Genomic DNA, 18,711 nt, shown 5'->3' with positions numbered 1-18,711 from the left:
CTATTTGCATATGGCAAATGGGCAACATACATATAATTGTCAAGTAAAACCCAAATAATCGCTTAAATTTTCTTTTCTCTATGGTTTAAGAATTGTAAACCACATTGTTAGTGGATGTTTCTAATCTAAAATATATATACCAACAATTGGAAGGTCAGGTGGGGAATTTGTTTCCACCTGTTCCAATATCAACAAGAATGTGTTTTCATCCTGGGATGCATTAAGACCTTGATTCTGCAATGTACTGAGTGACATTAGTAGGAGTTGAGGGCTTTCTGTACCTCTCAGGAGAAGCTCAGTCCCTTGCTTCCTCTGTATCAGGCTCTAGATTTTTTAGACTTTTCCTAGTCCCCTGTACATCCCTTTTTTTGAAGACTGCTCTTAATAATTTCCAGTATCTGGCCCAAGTTTTTAGCTGCTGAGTTGAAAGCTTTAGAGACCAGGAGAGGATGCTTAAAATCCACCTATTTTACAGGAACCCCATCCTTGCAGGTATGAGATAAATGGCAATCTCAGTGCAATCTTCACAAAAGCTGCAACATAATGGAAGTCCATAAGGCAGAGCTGCTTACTATATAAAACCTTTCAAGGAGAAGGTGCATATAGTCTTCATAACTGCCATGATATCAGCCTGACTCTAGAAGATTAAAAAATACCCCAAATCTGTCTACAAGCTTTTGAAGACTCCAAAAGTAAGAAGGCCAACATGCTGACAGGAAAAATATAACGTATAGCTGGTTTTCTTCACAAACCCCATTCTGTTAATATAACTTTGCAAGGAACTCATGAGAAAACCAGCCACACAGCACTTTGTGAAAATTGTTATTGCGTTCTGCAAATGCCTTTGGCTTGGGTCTTTGTCTTTTCAGTTAAATAGAGAATCTAGGCTAATGTGACCTAACAGGCTTGACCTACGCAACTTGAAGTTGCTCGCAACATGTGTAGTCTAAAACACAGGTTTGTTTTCTTGGTTGTATGGAGGAGAAATAATAGCCACTTGAGGCGACGTGGTTTAGTAACTACAGCAAAAGGCTCATCAGAGAAGCTGATAGGTATTTTTTCTGCCTTGAGTCATTCTAGTTCTGAAAATGGGCTAAAAAATCAGCACAAGGACTTCCTATATTAAGACTTCTACTAAGTATGTTTACAAACAGTAGCAGTCTGAATCATGCAACTCGCCTAGCTACTGAATGATTAGCAAGTGCCATGATACATAATATTGTAAGGCTATAAATAAATGTGTTTGGGTGTTTTTGGAATTATCACTTGCAGCAAAAACTGTTTGGGAGCCATCATCTGGATGGCTTAAAGATGGCTGTAAAAATAGCATGAGACTTGCTTATTTTACCTAGGAAACCTATCAAATATAGATGATGGTTCCAAAGATGACCAAAAAAAAAAAAAAAGAAAGAAAGAAAGCTTACTGAGCTTCCTTCATGGCAAAGAAGTTTCAGTGAGATATAAATCGTTGTGTACTCTAAAGTTAGTGATTTGAGCATGGGACTCAAAGAACTTGCTGAAACAGAATATCTACTTTGCAAATTACGACATGGTTTAAAATTTTTCACTTCACCAACTTTCTGGAATCAAATAAATTCATAAGCAAATGTGTTTGTTGCTCTTATTAAGCAACATTACCTCCTTTCCCTTCCTGTTTTCTTGGGCCATGATTCTCAGAAGTGACTAGTGATTTTGGGTGTCTCCATTTTTTTTGGTGCCCCATATGCAACATCTTAAAGGGGACTGATTTTCAGACAAGATTGGGACCCTTTCAAAACGATGTCCTTTTAAAGTGTCCAAAATTGGGCACCCAAAATCACTACTGTATGTGGAAACTCTTGGCCCAAGACAACAGGGAGGGAAAGGAAGTAACTGCTTAATAAGAATAAGAAATATGTTCATTTCTATATGACTGTGTGTTTTAATATGTTGAAATATATTTTAAAATAATGGGGGGAAGAGCTATAAAGCAACGCTTTTCATGATGCCTCTGTCTTCTGATGTCCCATCTGATGGTCAAAGCGCATATTCAGAGTGGGTATGTTCTCTTAGACTTAGTTACTGGACAATGAGTTTTCCCCATCCTATTCTTGCTGCTGATATTGCCCTGTTGTTTTAATGATCACTTGTTGGCTCCCTTCTGTCACTTTGTTATACCACTTCCAAATTCAGATACTTTGACTTCACCTCTGAGTTATCAAAGCAAGTAAACAGAAGAGTCCCTCACCAGCTATATCTTTTATGAGTACTTAGTGATTTGTGTCTTCTTCTAGGTACAGGGACCTCATTTGAGAGATGACCTTGAAGCACATCTGCCTTTAAATATTTTACAGCACTGACAGAAGCCCCAGCGTCTCTCTCCAGAGAGGTTTGCAAGGCTGTCAAACCACAGCTCTCAATCAGGATAAGTTCTTTAAGAGTTTTTATCCTAAGATATATGTTTAGCCATCTGGGGTTGTTTAATAGTTGCTAGGCAGGGCAGAATGGCACTCCAATAGTCAGACCTAGGAAGCATTGTATTTCACGTTGCAACATTTTAAATGCACATTTGTGATCTCTGGTAGGCAGTCACCTCAGTTTCATAAGGATGTCAACTGTTGGGGTCATCTCTTACAGAAACATTCCAGCTGCTCTTTTAATCCTCCTAGCTACTGTTCTGTTGCTGAAAACTAATACAATACAAAAGGCAGCTGTAGATCTTATTCAATGGATTCCAACAACCTCTCTGAGTTAATCCTGCTTTTGAGTTGAGCTCTAGGAATAAAAACTCAATAATCTCCACTTTAACCTCTTTTCTTGCAGGTTAGCAAGAGGGTAAACTGTCAATTTGTCTCTATGCACTGTTGTGCTGATAACACTTTGCCATGGAGCCCCTACAAAAGTGTTCCCCTTTAGCCTGTAATAAATCCTGTGTCCCCAGGGTGCATGGGCTTTCAGGGAAAGTGAGAGAGGGTCTGGGGAATATTTTCACTCTGCCCACCACCCTCCACACACAAACACAATTAAACAAAAACGTAAAAATGTTTTCCCAAGATAAAAACCAAACCGGGAGACAAAAACACATAGATGTACTTGGCTGACATATTTATACTTTTTCAGAAAAATATACTTATGTTTGGAAGGGTTACTTTTATCAGTAAATGTCAGTTTCACCCTATTCACAGAAACCGGCAAAAAATATTTCTATCGATAGTCAAAATTTACAGATAGTCAAAGTAAGAAAAATGCTGCTTGAGAAATTATTAGAGTTTGATTTAAGGATATTTACTTTGTATATCTTAACATATGTTGACAATTTGTGTTTTACCAGTTAGAAGGGTTTAATTTTCTGAATCTCAATGTCTACTGTTATTAAATTGTCTGACCCCCTCCAGAATTTTCCACAACTCTAAAAATTAGCTTTAAACCCATAATTTCACACAACCATAAAAATTAAATGATACAAATAGGATAAATGCTTAAAAATAAACATCAATACTTGTCAAAATTATGACAAAATAAAAATCAAATTCTGCCTAACTACACAGGGGGAGGGATTTCAAAATTGCTCAGTGCTAGCCTAACTCCCACTAAATCAATTGGAGTTTTATCATTGACTTCAATGAGAGTTAAATCAATCCCTTTTGAAAATCCCACCGATAGCAGATGGATAATGTAGCATCATGTGAGCTGGCAGTTCTGAAGACCTCATAGAATCTGGAGTTAGTCTCCCCCAGGATATTTTTTTTAAATATCTGCCATTTAGAGCTATCAATTCAATTCCAAAGGTAAAAAAAATACTCTTAAGTATATAAACAAGCTCAGCATTGCCATTTGTGGAACGGATTAATAAGCAGAAGCTAGAGAGCGGGTAAACTCCATCAAAAGCAGTAAAATCACCCCACATTTCCCTTTAGTTTGGCAACCGGAGCTGCCTCCTGCTTGTCACAAATTTTGAAAACTTTCCATGAAAAAATCTATAAAAGTTTTAAGGCACAGAAATGCATTAGCCTTGTGTTAGTGGGACATGCATGACAGTAGTTTGCCATGTTGTTAGAGCTGTGTGGGTGCCAGGATATTAGGGAGGAGAGATGGGAACCTCACCACCATGCATGATAATAGTTCAGCTGAGTTCAGGAACCAGTCAGATCTTTGCTTGGGATTTACATTACTGAATGACATAAAAGTTTAGAGGGTGTTTAGGAACAGATTGTTTGTGCTTGTTTTAAGGCGTGTGTTCTGCTTATAAATCAGGTGGATGACTGAAAGCATAGATTTTAGGTCTAAATTCCCACTGTATATATGGTGTTATAACCAGTAGTGCTATGCAAAAGGACGCTAACCTAAGATTAAATTTATGGGTAAAGTTGTATTTTACACATCCAGGAGTATTCCTGGCTGGAAGTGAAATGGTGCCTCCTTTGCATGCAGACCTAAATAAAATATCAACATGAATTTTCAGGTAAAAACAATCAGATAAAGGTAATCTGTTTCAATGAGTCTTTAAACAATACTGCATAGTAAACTAAAATAATCTGCGTAGCAAATAGTATGTATTACTTATTTCAAACATTGCATAGCTATAGCATAATCCTAAATATTATCTATTTATATTACATAATGACATTAAGGCCCCATTGTGCTGGAGCTGTACAAATGCATACCAATGTGTCCCTGCCACAAAGAGATTACAGTCTAAATAGACAGGGCAGACAAAAGATGGGATTGGAACACAATGGCATGGACAGGTGAGACAATCTTTACCCAAAATTCACACAGCAGGTCAATGGCAGAGCTGAGAACAGAGCACAGGTCTCCTGAGGCCCAGTCCAGTGCCCTTCTCTTTGAACCATGCTGTGTTTCAGATCCCATTGAAGTCAATGGAACCTGCTTGAAAATCAGGGCACTTACTGAGGAGCGCAATTTAAAAGCCTACCTTAAGGCTCCTATTGTTTGGAAAATCTTCGCCTCACCAACATTTCCTAGTGTCACTTAGCAGGACGCTGGAAGATCCACAAAGAGAACTCAGGTCTCCTGACTGCCAGTCTGCTGGGCCATTCTGCAAAATGTATTTTCCATTTTAGGGTCCAATCCTGCAAGATCCTGAGAGGTTCTGAGTGCACCCTTCACCCGCACTGAAGACAATAGAGGGGAGAGTGCTGAGCACCTTGTACAATCTAACTTCAAGTGGCTGACCAAACTTGTTGGAGCCATCGATGTACATTGAAGGATGGAGAAGTTCACAGTTGATATGATTAAGATTGTCCAGCCAAGAAGTGAAGATGACAGTTGAAAGATGTCTTTGTAGGAATGATGCACATTTTCAATATGTTCACCTCCTCGTTAGGTAAGCGATAAAAGAAAGAGCATCATTCTGCTAACCCTCTGCCTTGTCATATTTCTATTGCCCCCACTGATTTAAGCTGTTTATTTGTAGAGCATCACGCATATGCATGATACTTTAAAGCATAAAAGTAAGATAAAGTCCCTGGCCAATGAAACTTACAACATCAGTTAATCAGCCTTTATAATGGCAAGAGAGGAGGAGACAGCAAATCATAAGGGGGGGATGGTGAGGAGATAGGGCAAGGGGGGAAGAAGGTTAAAGTGGTAGGGAAAGGTAGCTGTTTTGGGAGTGTGCATATTTCACACACAATAGTCACATAATAGCATAAGGGTGAGAGGGCACAGTTTCAGCTTGACTGTTAATATCTGCATCATCCGCAGTGAATTACTCCTTACTATAGACCCTGAAGAACAGCAGGGTTTCCTTTTAGCTGCCGATTACAATGGGACTTATTTTTAAGAGGCCATCACTTTGAAAAAGATGCACACTTCAGCTGAAATATTGAAATAATAGGGAAAAGCTCCTTCGTGGATTCATGCTATGTACCAGTACATCTGAGTTTAACCCAGCAGACTCTGAGATTAGATGCAGACATTCAACTTTCTCCTAAAAGGATTTTAAAAGTTCCCAGCAATTCTGGTCTGCTTATCTTTAGATATCTTTATTTACAGGTGAACTTTCAAGCACTTTCTATCTGTTTCATTTTTTCTTTGTTTAGCCTTCCCCTCTTCATTCTGCTATTGCCTCCTGACCAAATCCCATAACAAAGAATTGCATCAATATTTCATCTCTTCATCTGCACTTAAGTGCTTTTGATCTGTTGCCTTATAAGGGTTATTTATTTCCTTCTACTCCAGATGGGGGAGAAAAAATTCAGGAACAGAACAGCTGAGATTTCGTTCTTTCATAGAAAGCTCACACTGTGATACATTTAATTTTTTTCAGTTTCCTTTGTACCTCCAGATGTTACTTAATTTGCTGTAAACCCTAGCAACTTTTAAAATATTATCCTTGTGACAATGACTTATGTTGCTTGGATTTGGTAATTTTCATTGCATGAATGTGTGCTGTTTTCTTTGTGAAAACATTCCATAGGTCACTAATGGTACATTGAAAAACATCATTACATCACAGAAAATGTCTTGATAATGATTTTCCTTACTGAGGCCCCAATCCTGCAGTGTGGCCCTTATGTGCTGATCCCTAAAGAGCCCTGCCTCCCTTCCCACAAGCCATGAAGAAGTAAGCAAAAACTCCAGTGAATTCTAATGAAGTTTATTCAGGATCAGGGCCTTTGCTTCATTTCGACTTCTGGCAAAGTGGAAGGATGCTGTCATAGTCTGTGGTGAACAAGGGTTTACTCCAGTGGTGGGCAACCTGCAGCCCATCAGGGTAATCCTCTGGCGAGCTGCGAGACAGTTTGTTTACATCGATCGTCCACAGGCACAGCCACCTGCAGCTTTCAGTGGCCGCGGTTCGCTGTCCCTGGCAATGGGAGCTGCGGCAGCAACGGGTGGCCCACCACTGGTTTACCCCATCTCTGCTTCCCTCTTCCTTTGCACTTAGGTAAGGGGAGAGGCTGGAAGAATGGTTTCTTGGGACACAGATAGTGGGTAGTGTTTTTTAGGGAAAGTCAGGTGTTACCCACACAATCTAGGGCACCCCACCTATACCCTACCGAGGGCATGATCAGGTCAATTTAGGCACCCGCATCCTTTCCCTACTGAGGGCTCAGGCTGTAAGTCACCCACCCTTTCCCACAGGGCTCAGGGAGAAAGCTGGTCAATTTAAGTCCCCACCCTTTCCCAGGGGCTCCAGGCTATATGAGTCTGCATCACCTTTTCCCAGTGAAAGAGCCTTACACTGTTGTGCTCTAAACATCTATTTATTAGCAACAAACACAGAATACATATACCAAGCAAATATATCTTATGCTCACCACTCCTAATGTACAGACAAATTTCACCCAATGGCCAGTCCAAGGATTCACTCATCTCAGGGTTTCCGGCGATGCCTCTGCATATCACAGTTGTGCAGAGGGGTAAGAGTTCCAGCAGCTTGATGTTGAATTGCAGTCCGGAAATGGCTCTCAAAGAGCATTGTTTTTCATTTACATTCTACAGGTGAAACTAACTACCTCCTTCAAGTGTACTGAATTTATCTCATTATCCACACTCGTAAATAACAAACATTTTAATCAATTACACACTGGCCCCTATGTGTCCTCTTTCCTGCACAAGTTTTTTTTTTTACATTTTATCTTTCATGCCCAAATGGTAACTTAGTTGTGGCCTTCTCTGTTTATGCAAATGGTCAACATAAAAACGCTGGTCAGACCTTATCTTACCATTAATTGAGTCTCTTTCTATAGCCCCACTGCTAATTTTACAGTGCCTGGGGGGTGTCTGCAATCTTGGTGGCTATAACTCTCGTTAGGGACATTCCTGAGGTAGGGGTGCTTTATCAGCAGCAGAATTGTCTTTTTCTCAGTGTTACTGGTGAACTCCCTGAGTTTCACTGAAGGCTTGTTTAATACTGGGGGTAGGGGGATTGATTAGGTCTCAGGCCTACACGGGCTGCACACGGCGAAGTCATGGGACAGGGATGGAGCTCAGCCTAAAGAAGATTTCTGCTTCCTTTCTTATTACATGAATGGATTTGCTCCCCTGTTATAAAGAGTAACCCTAAAGAAAGGATCTTGCTGATGGCAACTGTTTTTCTTCTGAAACATTACTTTGAGGATAATAGCCAGAAGATTATTTATGTGGTTTGAGGGCTGTTTTGCAAAGGTCAAATCATCTCAAGTATTTCCAAAAGTGTATCTTTTCATGCAAATTAATCCTTATTTAAGATACTTCACAGAATGAAAGAGCCAACGGATGCAAAAATTATAACCAAAGAGAGACAACCTCGCCAAACAGGCTCAGAATTACCTTTGAGCTAAAACAAAGATCCTTGAAACACAGAAGTCAAGCAGTAGCATCACGTTATATTTAGAAAAGCTGGACATGCACAAGTCTATGGGGCTGGATGCACTGCATCCGACGGTGCTGAGGGAGTTGGCTGATGTGATTGCAGAGCCATTAGCCATTATCTTTGAAAACTCGTGGCAATCGGCGGAGATCCCAGATGATTGGAAAAAAGGCAAATATAGTGTCCATCTTTAAAAAGGGAAGAAAGAGAATCCGGGAAACTACAGACCGGTCAGCCTCACCTCTGTCCCCAGAAAAATCATGGAGCAGGTCCTCGAGGAATCCATTTTGAAGCACTTGGAGGAGAGGAAGGTGATCAGGAACAGTCAACATGAATTCACCAAGGGCAAGTCATGCCTGACCAACCTGATTGCCTTCTGTGATGAGATAACTGGCTCTGTGGATATGGGAAAGCACTGGATGTACCATTGACCTGGATGATGGGATGGATGATGGGATGGATTGCACCCACAGCAAGTTCGCAAATGACACAAAGCTGGGGGAAGAGATAGATATGCTGGAGGGTAGGGATAGGGTCCAGAGTGACGTATCCCAGTTTGGAGGATTGGGCCAAAAGAAATTTGATGAGATTCAACAAGGACAGTGCAGAGGCCTGCACTTAGGGTGGAAGAATCACATGCACTGCTACAGGCTGGGGACCGACTGGCTAAGTGGCAATTCTGCAGCAAAGGACTTGGGGATTACAGTGGATGAGAAGCTGGATATGAGTCAGCAGTGCTACCAAGAAGGCTACCAGCATATTCAGCTGCATTAGTAGGAGCATTGCCAGCAGATTGAGGGAAGTGATGATTCCCCTCTATTTGGCACTGGTGAGGTCACATCTGGAGTATTGCATCCAGTTTTGCCCCCCCCCCTCCCCACTACAGAAATGATGTGGAAAATTTGGAGAGAGTCCAGTGGAGGACAACAGAAATGGTTAGGGGGCTGGGTCACATAACTTATGAGGAGAGGCGGAGGGAGCTGGGCTTATTTAGTCTGCAGAAGAGTGAGGGGGGATTTGATAGCAGCCTTCAACTACCTGAAGGGGAGGTTTCAAAGAGGATGGAGCTAGGCTGTTCTCAGTGGTGGCGGATGACAGAACAAGGAGTAATAGTCTCAAGTTGCAGTGCGGGAGATCTAGGTTGTGTATTAGGAAAAACTAGTTCATTAGGAGGGTGGTGAAGCACTAGAATGCGTTACCTAGGGAGGTGGTGGAATCTCCATCCTTTGTGGTTTTTGAGGCCCAGCTTGACAAGCCCTGGCTGGGATGATTTAGTTGAGGTTTGTCCTGCTTTGAGCAGGGGGTTGGACTAGATGACCTTCTGAGGTCTCTTCCAACCCTAATCTTCTATGATACTATGATTAGAAGGCAAAAATATCAAGACTGTAGAACAGTCCACCTACCAAGGTGTAGCCAGAGCTCTTTCTTGAGTCAACGTAGACCCCAAGAGGGAAATGACATCATGGATAAGAAAGGCATCCACAGCATTTTACTAATTTCAGCAACATATGGAAATCAAAGTAATACAGCACCAGAACAAAACTGGGAATTTTCAGTTCTAATATCATGTCAGTGCTGACATACAACTGTGACAGCTGGAGATCCACTAAAACATTAGACAGAAAACTAGACGCCTTTGCAAATAGATGCCTATGAAAGATTATGGATGTTGGTTGGAAAGACTTCACCACCAATGAAGAGATTTGAGAAATCACTCACCAGCAGTTCATTTCCACTAGAATTGGGGCATGTATTCTGGATGTCAACACATAGACTCACCCAGGAAGCTATCAAGTGGAAAACAACTGGTGTCAGGAAATGAGGGCACCCAACAGAAGAACCATTAACAGGTAGGGGAGAATAGTCTATCTCACTGCTATAGAGCAAATGAAAACAGCAACAGATGACAGAAAAAAATGGAAGAGACTGGTTTTCTCGCTAATCACCAGCATTGGTGCAGGAAGGATATAATAATAATATGGTACTATTTTCATTTTTACAATAGTACGACAGCATATTATGCTCCTAACAATGATCTTTGCAGAAACGTGTGTGCTTTCCCAATAAAATAACTGAGGCACTAGAGTAGATCTTTGTCTTTGGAAAAGCAAGAAGAACACGGCATGTAGCTGAGCATTTAATGAGAGATACACTCAGTGTCCTGAGAGTGGTAGGGTGGAGCATCAGTGATACCATGCACAGAGTATATTTTTGATATTAAAATTAGAGATGGGCCAGAACCAGAACATCTGGTTCAACCTTTCTGAAGTGACGGGGTGGGAAAGTTCAGATCTGGTTGCTGATCCATATTTTGCTGTTCAGGTCCCCTCTAATTAAAATTTTATCTCCCATAACTGAGGCTGACAGAGTTAGTCTAATTTGACTTCTCAGAGCAGTGGTTCCTTGTCACATTGAACACTCCAAGTAGATTCCACTTAGTTATTCAGAAAACACTCTCTGAGTTACAAATTGTGCACCTTTGTAGCAGCTACATTGTATGAAGGAGCAAAGGGAGCTGCAGAGCCAAACTCCCTACACATTGCAGACCTGCACCCTTGTAGGCAACCACAGATCTGGCAGTTTGGAGAGGGCTAGAATGAGCAGTGGCATGGCAATTGGTATGTACCATTATGTGCAAGGAGGAATATGCAAGGGTTCCAGCCAGCCTCTCTACCAACCTGAAATTTATAACCCAGTATCCTGGTGTAGCTCCCCACACAAAGCTTTCTTACTCCAGCTTTGTGATGGATGGGGTGAGAGTGCAGGAGAGGTGAATTTCACCTTAAAAGAGGCCAACAGGTATTTTCTGATGTGTCTTGACTAAATACACAATAGATGTCTCTGCACTCTACTGCATGTTCACTTTAATTACTCTTGCTGTGGGTTTTAATTATCCACTGGCCTATCTGTAGATAAAAACAACGAGGAGTCCGGTGGCACCTTAAAGACTAACAGATTTGTTTGGGCATATGTTAGTCTGTAAGGTGCCACCAGACTCCTCATTGTTTTTGTGGATACAGACTAACACGGCTACCCCGATATCTGTAGATCGTGTCTTTACAATGCAGAAAGAAATTGATACTTTATTAATGACCCTGAATGTCTTTAATAAATGCTGCATCAACTGGCATAAAATAGAAAGGTTTATAGTAGTGTTATTCCTTCCAAATTATAAAATGAATGATACATATACCTCTCTCTAGACTTGAGTGGACTAGTGATTAAATGAGAATATTTTCTATGAGTGATTTGTTATATTAAAGAGCACCAAAATTACTTATACCAATAAGTATATTATAGTTCAACTCTATATATTATTTAAACGGTTTGGTTACTGCTAGCATGATTTATAAATTCAATATAAAAAAACCTCAGATTTTTCACTAGTTATATTATTAGTCTCTTGATATAAATTCCTTGCTTTTCCTCCATCTCAAGAGAACTTAATTTAAATATCAATAATGAAAACACTTCCAGAAATTTAAACTAATCGTGCCTTTTAAGGTGCAAAAAAACCCAACCTTGGATTGAATTTTCAAGTTATCATAAAAGGAATGAAACGTTAGTAAAATTATGTTTTATAGCTTGGCACGGAATAAAGTGCTGTATATATTTAGCACTGCATCCATTTTATGAATGTTAAATGTTGAGTTCAACAGAAATGTGTTTATAAAGACACTAGTAATTGCTAATTAGTAAAGAAACATATCTTGGCAAACCTCTGCCACCAAAAAAGCAAACTTACATATGGTTTCTTCCAGTAACACTGCATGAAAACGAAGAGAAGGTGCACTTACGGTCCAAACAAGAATCAAGATGTTCTGATGAAGGGGATTGGCTCAGGCACAGATCTGTGAGGAAGGGGGGAGAACTGGATATCAAAAGGGGAACTGAAGTGCATTGAAAAGTTATGATAGCTTTAAACAGAGTCAAACACTCAGGTCTAATTTGGCAAAAGGCCCATTGTCTAAAATGGGAATTTTGCCTGAGTAAAAACTTCTGGATTTGACCCCAGAGATGTTATCAGCACCTATTAACACTTGCAGCTTTAGGTTAAAATATAAAACAGGCCACTGCAACTTGCCATTGCTGTACCCAGCCTTGCCAGCTCTCACAACTTTTATTGGAAGTCGTCTGATACTTTGTATTTTTTTCCCCTGCACCTGGAGTTATTTGAAAAAGAGTTTGCAGCTCTCATGGTTCCAGAGAAAGGCTGGGAGATGTAACGTGAATATATGACCCCAAGCTCAAAAACTGGGACACAAAAGGAAAGGAACCCAAAATGTTTTTACCAATCTCATGGGGGGTTTTTATGCCTGATTCATGGTTTTTGAATGCTTGGTACTGGCAATACGGGGTCTGTGACACTGTTGATTTTGGCCCTTCTGAAATGAATCCTTCGGAGTTTTGTTGTGTTGTTCAGTGAAGCCTTGTTGCTGCATTATAGAAAAGATCATACATTTTATTCTCGTTTTTCTTATTAAATGTGTAGCTCTTCATGTTTTAACTAAACTATAGCTATGTTACCGTTAATGGTGGAACCTTAACTTTTGCCTCTCCTGATTTCTGGTGGTTATTAAAATTTGCAACCATATCATCACATTAGCTTTTTTTTTTTTTTTTTTTTTGCATTTAATAGTGTATTTGTTACGTCTTCTAGCAGTACAACTTTGGATATACAGATTCTTCCTCCTGACAAGGATATATATTAAGACCACATTGATTGTTTTCCTGTTGTTATATTTATCTGACAAATAATATAGGCAGTTAGAAGCGTAATTTGTGCTTATAAGAGTGGCAGAACTTGGACAACCATAGAATCGTAGGACTGGAAGGGACCTTGAGTGGTCATCTAGTCCAGTCCCATGTACTCATGGCAGGACTAAGTATTATCAAGACTGTTCCTGGCAGGTGTTTGTCTAATCTGCTCTTAAAAATCTGCAAGGATGGAGGTTCCACAACCTCCCTAGGCTATTTATTCCAGTGCTTAACCACCCTGACAGGAAGTTTTTCCTAATGTCCAACCTAAACTGCCTTTTCTGCAATTTAAGCCCATTGCTTCTTGTCCTATCCTCAGAGGTTAAGGAGAACATTTTTTCTCCCTCTTCCTTGTAACAACCTTTTATGTACTTGCAAACTGTTATAATGTCCCCTCTCAGTCTCGTCTTCTCCGGCCTAAATAAACCTATTGCTAATAAGTTTTAAAACAGGTGGAAGAAAATACCCAGTGGATTGATTAGCTGAGAGCTCAACAGTAGGATCCAAATTAGGCTTAGCCAGTGGTAAAAAAAAAATGAGGTTTTTATCAAAGGAGAATTTGGACTTCAAATCTCGCTAAGTTTCAACCAGGTTGAAAGAGTGCAGACAAACAGGTGCTTTTCGAATAATTAGAAAGGTCACAGACCCTGTCTGTTTTCACTCTAGTATCTCACTGCGTTCAAAGAACCGTAGTCGTTTTCTGGGTTTATGACCAATTAAATTAATCCTCTCCAATATGTGTAGCATATGAACTGTGCCTCCCTGCAGTACCACTCAGATATTTCCTCTGAAGCCCTGCTATCTAGGAACAGGGCCTGACCTCACCAATATTACTGGTGGATCCAGTGACAGAGTTTGTCTAGTGAGAATAATGCATGCTTTCCTGAGGATGCATGTGGGTTTGGCACACATCTGTTACACAATTACAGAAGCTGCCTAGATAATGCCAGTTCTGTGCAATATACCCCTTCAGTACGATTTACCTGCATATTTCTAATGACCTAGCTGCTACTACAGCAGTATCAGTCCTAGCTCAGGGTTGAAAGCTTGATATCCTCCCTATCCTTTCTTGTTTTGCTTTCATTTTCCTATTTCAAAAAGACATGGAATTTGTACAGGGGATGCCTGATAAATGAAAATCAGCAATCAGTATTAATGAGCCTACTGTATATGCAAATTCAAAAATTACAGCATATCCTCCAGAACAATTAACTAACACCATTTGTGCTACTATAGATAAGCTGGTGTCAGTGATTCTTATATACAGTAAACTTTTTCTGAGAAGCTTATAACTCAGAAAAAATAAATCAATTCATGCCAAAGCTCTATGTGTATATTCACAGCCAAGGACTGAATACTTTATATAATTTGGTTCAAAACCAGTTCAGCTATTTTTCATTAGAAGAAAGCAAAAGAATGTTATGCTTGCCAATTTCGCATGCTGTTTTAGTTTCTCTAAAAAAAATCTGCACATTTAAAAAATGAATTATTTGGCCATTATTTGATAACAACTATTGGTATATTCCAAAAAACTAAAAAATTACATTGAGACATTACATTTTGACTGTTAGCTATTGTGCATATGCAGAATATTTCATGACCTTTCTCCTATTCATAGCTTCTTAAATGTTTATCTATATTGTACCAGATCCATATATTATGCTGATATAATACATTGACATGGCTTCATCAGAATCAGTGATCATATCATTGATCTACTGCTTATGAGTAATATTATTTAGAAATTAACCAATGGATTATTAAACCCACACTATTTATTAGCATCTCATATTATTTCATCATAGAATCATAGAAGATTAGGGTTGGAAGAGACCTCAGGAGTGTTCAAAACAGGATCAACCCAACTAAATCATCTCAGCCAGGGATTTGTCAAGCCAAGCCTTAAAAACCTCTAAGGATGGAAATTCCAACACCTCCCTAGGTAACCCATTCTAGTGCTTCACCACCCTCCTAGTGAAATAGTGTTTCCTAATATCCTAGACCTCCCCCACTACAACTTGAGACCATTGCCCCTTGTTCTGTCATCTGCTACCACTGAGAATGGTCAGGCTCCATTCTCTTTGGAACCCCCTTTAGGTGGTTGAAGACTGCTATCAAATCCCCCCTCGCACTTCTCTTCTGCAGACTAAATAAGCCCAGTTCCCTCCGCCTCTCCTCATAAGTCATGTGCCCCAGCCCTCTAAACATTTCCATTGTCCTCTGCTGGATTCTCTCCAATTTTTCCACATCTTTTCTGTAATGGGGGGGCCCAAAACTAGACGCAATATTCCAGATGTGGCCTCACCAGTGCCAAATAGAGGGGAATAATCACTTCCCTCCATCTACTGCAATGGTCCTACTAATGCAGCCCAATATGCCGTGAGCCTTCTTGTAAACAAGGGCAGACTGTTGACACATATCCAGCTTCTTGTCCACTGTAATCCCCAGGTCCTTTTCTGCAGATCTGCCGCTTAGCCAGTCAGCCCCCAACCCATAGCAGTGCATGGGATTCTTCCATCCTAAGTGCAGGACTTTGCACTTGTCCTTGTTGAACCTCATCAGATTTCTTTTGGCCAATCCTCTAATTTGTCTAGGGCCCTCTGTATCCTATCCCTACCCTCCAGCGTATCTACCTCTCCCTACAGCTTAGTTTCATTCGCAAACTTGCTGAGGGTGCAGTCCATCCCATCATCCAGATCATTAATGAAAATGTTGAACAAAACCAGCCCCAGGACTGACGCCTGGGGCACGCCGCTTGATACCGGCTGTGAATTAGACATCAAGCTATTGATCACTACCCGTTGAGCTTGATGAACTAGCCAGCTTTCTATCCACCTTATGGTCCATTCATCCAGCCCATACTTCTTTAACTTGCTGGCAAGAATACTGTGGGAGACGGTATCAAAAGCTTTGCTAAGGTCAAGGAATAACACGCCCACTGCTTTCCCCTCATCCACAGAGCCAGTTATCTTGTCATAGAAGTCAATTAGATTAGTCAGGCATGACTTGCCCTTGGTAAATCCATGTTGACTGTTCCTGATCATCTTCCTCTCCTCCAAGTGCTTCAAAATGGATTCCTTGAGGCCCTGCTCCATGATTTTTCCAGGGACAGAGGTGAGGCTGTAGTTCCCCGGATTTTCCTTCTTCCCTTTTTTAAAGATGGGTGCTATGTTTGCCTTTTTCCAATTGTCCAGGATCTCCCCCGATTGCCACAAGTTTCCAAAGATAATGGTCAATGGCTCTGCAATCACATCAGCCAACTTCCTCAGCATCCTCAGATGCATTGCATCCGGCCTCATGGACTTGTCCATGTCCAGCTTTTATAAATAGTCCTTAACCTGTTTTTCACCACTGAGGGCTGCTCACCTCCTCCGCATACTGTACTTCCAGTGTAGCAGTCTGGGAGCTGACCCCATCTGTGAAGACCGAGGCAAAAAAAGCATTGAGTACTTCAGATTTATGCACATCATCTGTCACTAGGTTGCCTCCCTCAAAGTCCCATACTTTCCCTGACCACCTTCTTGTTGCTAACATGCCTGTAGAAACTCTTCTTGTTTCATGACAATGATGGGTATATTAATGCAATTTACTTTTTTCCCATTAATGGGATTTAGTCATCTTTTGAGTATAATTTAAGCATTCTTCCCCATCCTCATCCACTAATATCGAGATTTGTGTGCACACAAAAAAGTAGAATTTGCCACAATGTATATAATGTCCCAGGTTTCCAGCCGTCTCCAAACAGACACTAGCGTGGACATTCCACGGTAAGGCGCCTACTCTACAATCTTTAATCACACTGTTGAGGCTAAATATTGTACCATATAAAGGGTTGAAATCCTTATTCAAAAGAACTATTGATATCAATGGGAGTTTTGTACAGTAAACACCAGATAAAGACTTTGTTATTTGGGCTACAGGTTAGTGCTACTTTGATATAGGCAGAACCTAGTTGTCTGTCCCACTAAGACTAAAAAGAAAAGGAGGATTTGTGGCACCTTAGAGACTAGCCAATTTATTTGAGCATAAGCTTTCGTGAGCTACAGCTCACTTCATCGGATGCATTCAGTGGAAAATGCAGTGAAGATGTTTTATACACACAGACCATGAAAAAATGGGTGTTTATCACTTCAAAAGGTTTTCTCTCCCCCCACCCCACTCTCCTGCTGGTAATAGCTTATCTAAAGTGATCACTCTCCTTACAATGTGTATGATAATCAAGGTGGGCCATTTTTTCATGATCTGTGTGTATAAAACATCCTCACTGCATTTTCCACTTTATGCATCCGATGAAGTGAGCTGTAGCTCACGAAAGCTTATGCTCAAATAAATTGGTTAGTCTCTAAGGTGCCACAAGTCCTCCTTTTCTTTTTGCGAATACAGACTAACACAGCTGCTACTCTGAAACCTGTCACTAAGACTAAAATATCCTTGGGGAATACTGGCTTCTTCCAGATGAAAGGAGAGTATATGCTTTGCAAGGGCAGGTTAGCCACAGAGAGCCGGGGCAAAGGAAGGGGATCCTGTTCGCTGTTTTATGGCCACTGTCTAGAGTGTGCCAGGGAAGCTGAGAAAAGCAATGGTATATCACAGAGAATGGAATCCTTGGGTGATCACACACTTCTGAAAGAAAATATGAGATGTAACTGGTGATGGAAGAACTTTAATAAATCTAGTGATTCAGTTCACATAAGTGTACAAGAGTTCAGAGATCTGAGATTATCTCAACCTTTTTCTTCTAAAAAAATATTTTCACCCGTTTTTTCCTTCTCCCTACCGTTTTTTGAAAGAACACTTTCCCATGGTTTTCAGCTGAGTCTTCCTTACTTGCATCTCAGATAGCTTTTTAGATGAAGTTACCCAGAGGGTAAATTCTCTGTAAATCAGTGAAACCCCTAAATTGTGTCCCACTCCCAGATTCCTTGAGTCATTAAAGTCTGGCCCTCTCAATAACTGGATATTTCAGTAGAGCCCACCTCCGCTTCCTTTCTCAGTCTGTGAAGTGAGGCTGTCACACCAGAACATGCATGAGGATAGTGACAAACGTTAGTCACCTTTCAATGAGTTCACCGTGTCTCCTATTGCATTCTCCCACACGTGCACACACACACAAATGCTTCTCTCAGCCTTCAAAATACAACCCACATTGTAGCTTTCTCCAAGCAATAGTTACACTTTTTCAGCTGACGTGTCACACTGAAAAGATGCTGTTTCAGACATGGCTAAACAAAGGAGTCAAACATGCTACAGCAGATTAAGCTTGAGTCAATCTTTGGGGATTTGTTGAGTGAAAGCGAAGGAGAGTTTTTCAATCTGTCAGTGATTTTGTGTGTCTAAGCACTGCTTTTCAGCCATTCCCATTAATTGTTTTGTGCATTTGTGGTCCTTCTTCTTTTTAAAACTTGTTACAGTTGCAAAGTAATGTAGCAAATAGGCTGTATTAGTGCTTGAGTAGTGGAACTAAATAACCATATGTTTGTGAGCAGTCCATTGGCTACTTGCCATATCCAAATTATTGCAAACAACCAATATTTTTCAGGCAACCACATGGCCCCTTCTTATAATATGCCCTAGATTAATTGGCTCATTCCAGGAAGAGAGAATTCCACTGTGTGATTTAACAAACACAGGGAAAAAAGATTTTTAGAATATAA

This window comes from Lepidochelys olivacea (assembly GCF_965140295.1).
Source record: "Lepidochelys olivacea isolate rLepOli2 genome assembly, chromosome: 13".
NCBI classification, from domain to species: domain Eukaryota; kingdom Metazoa; phylum Chordata; order Testudines; family Cheloniidae; genus Lepidochelys; species Lepidochelys olivacea.
This window is presented reverse-complemented; position numbering follows the sequence as displayed.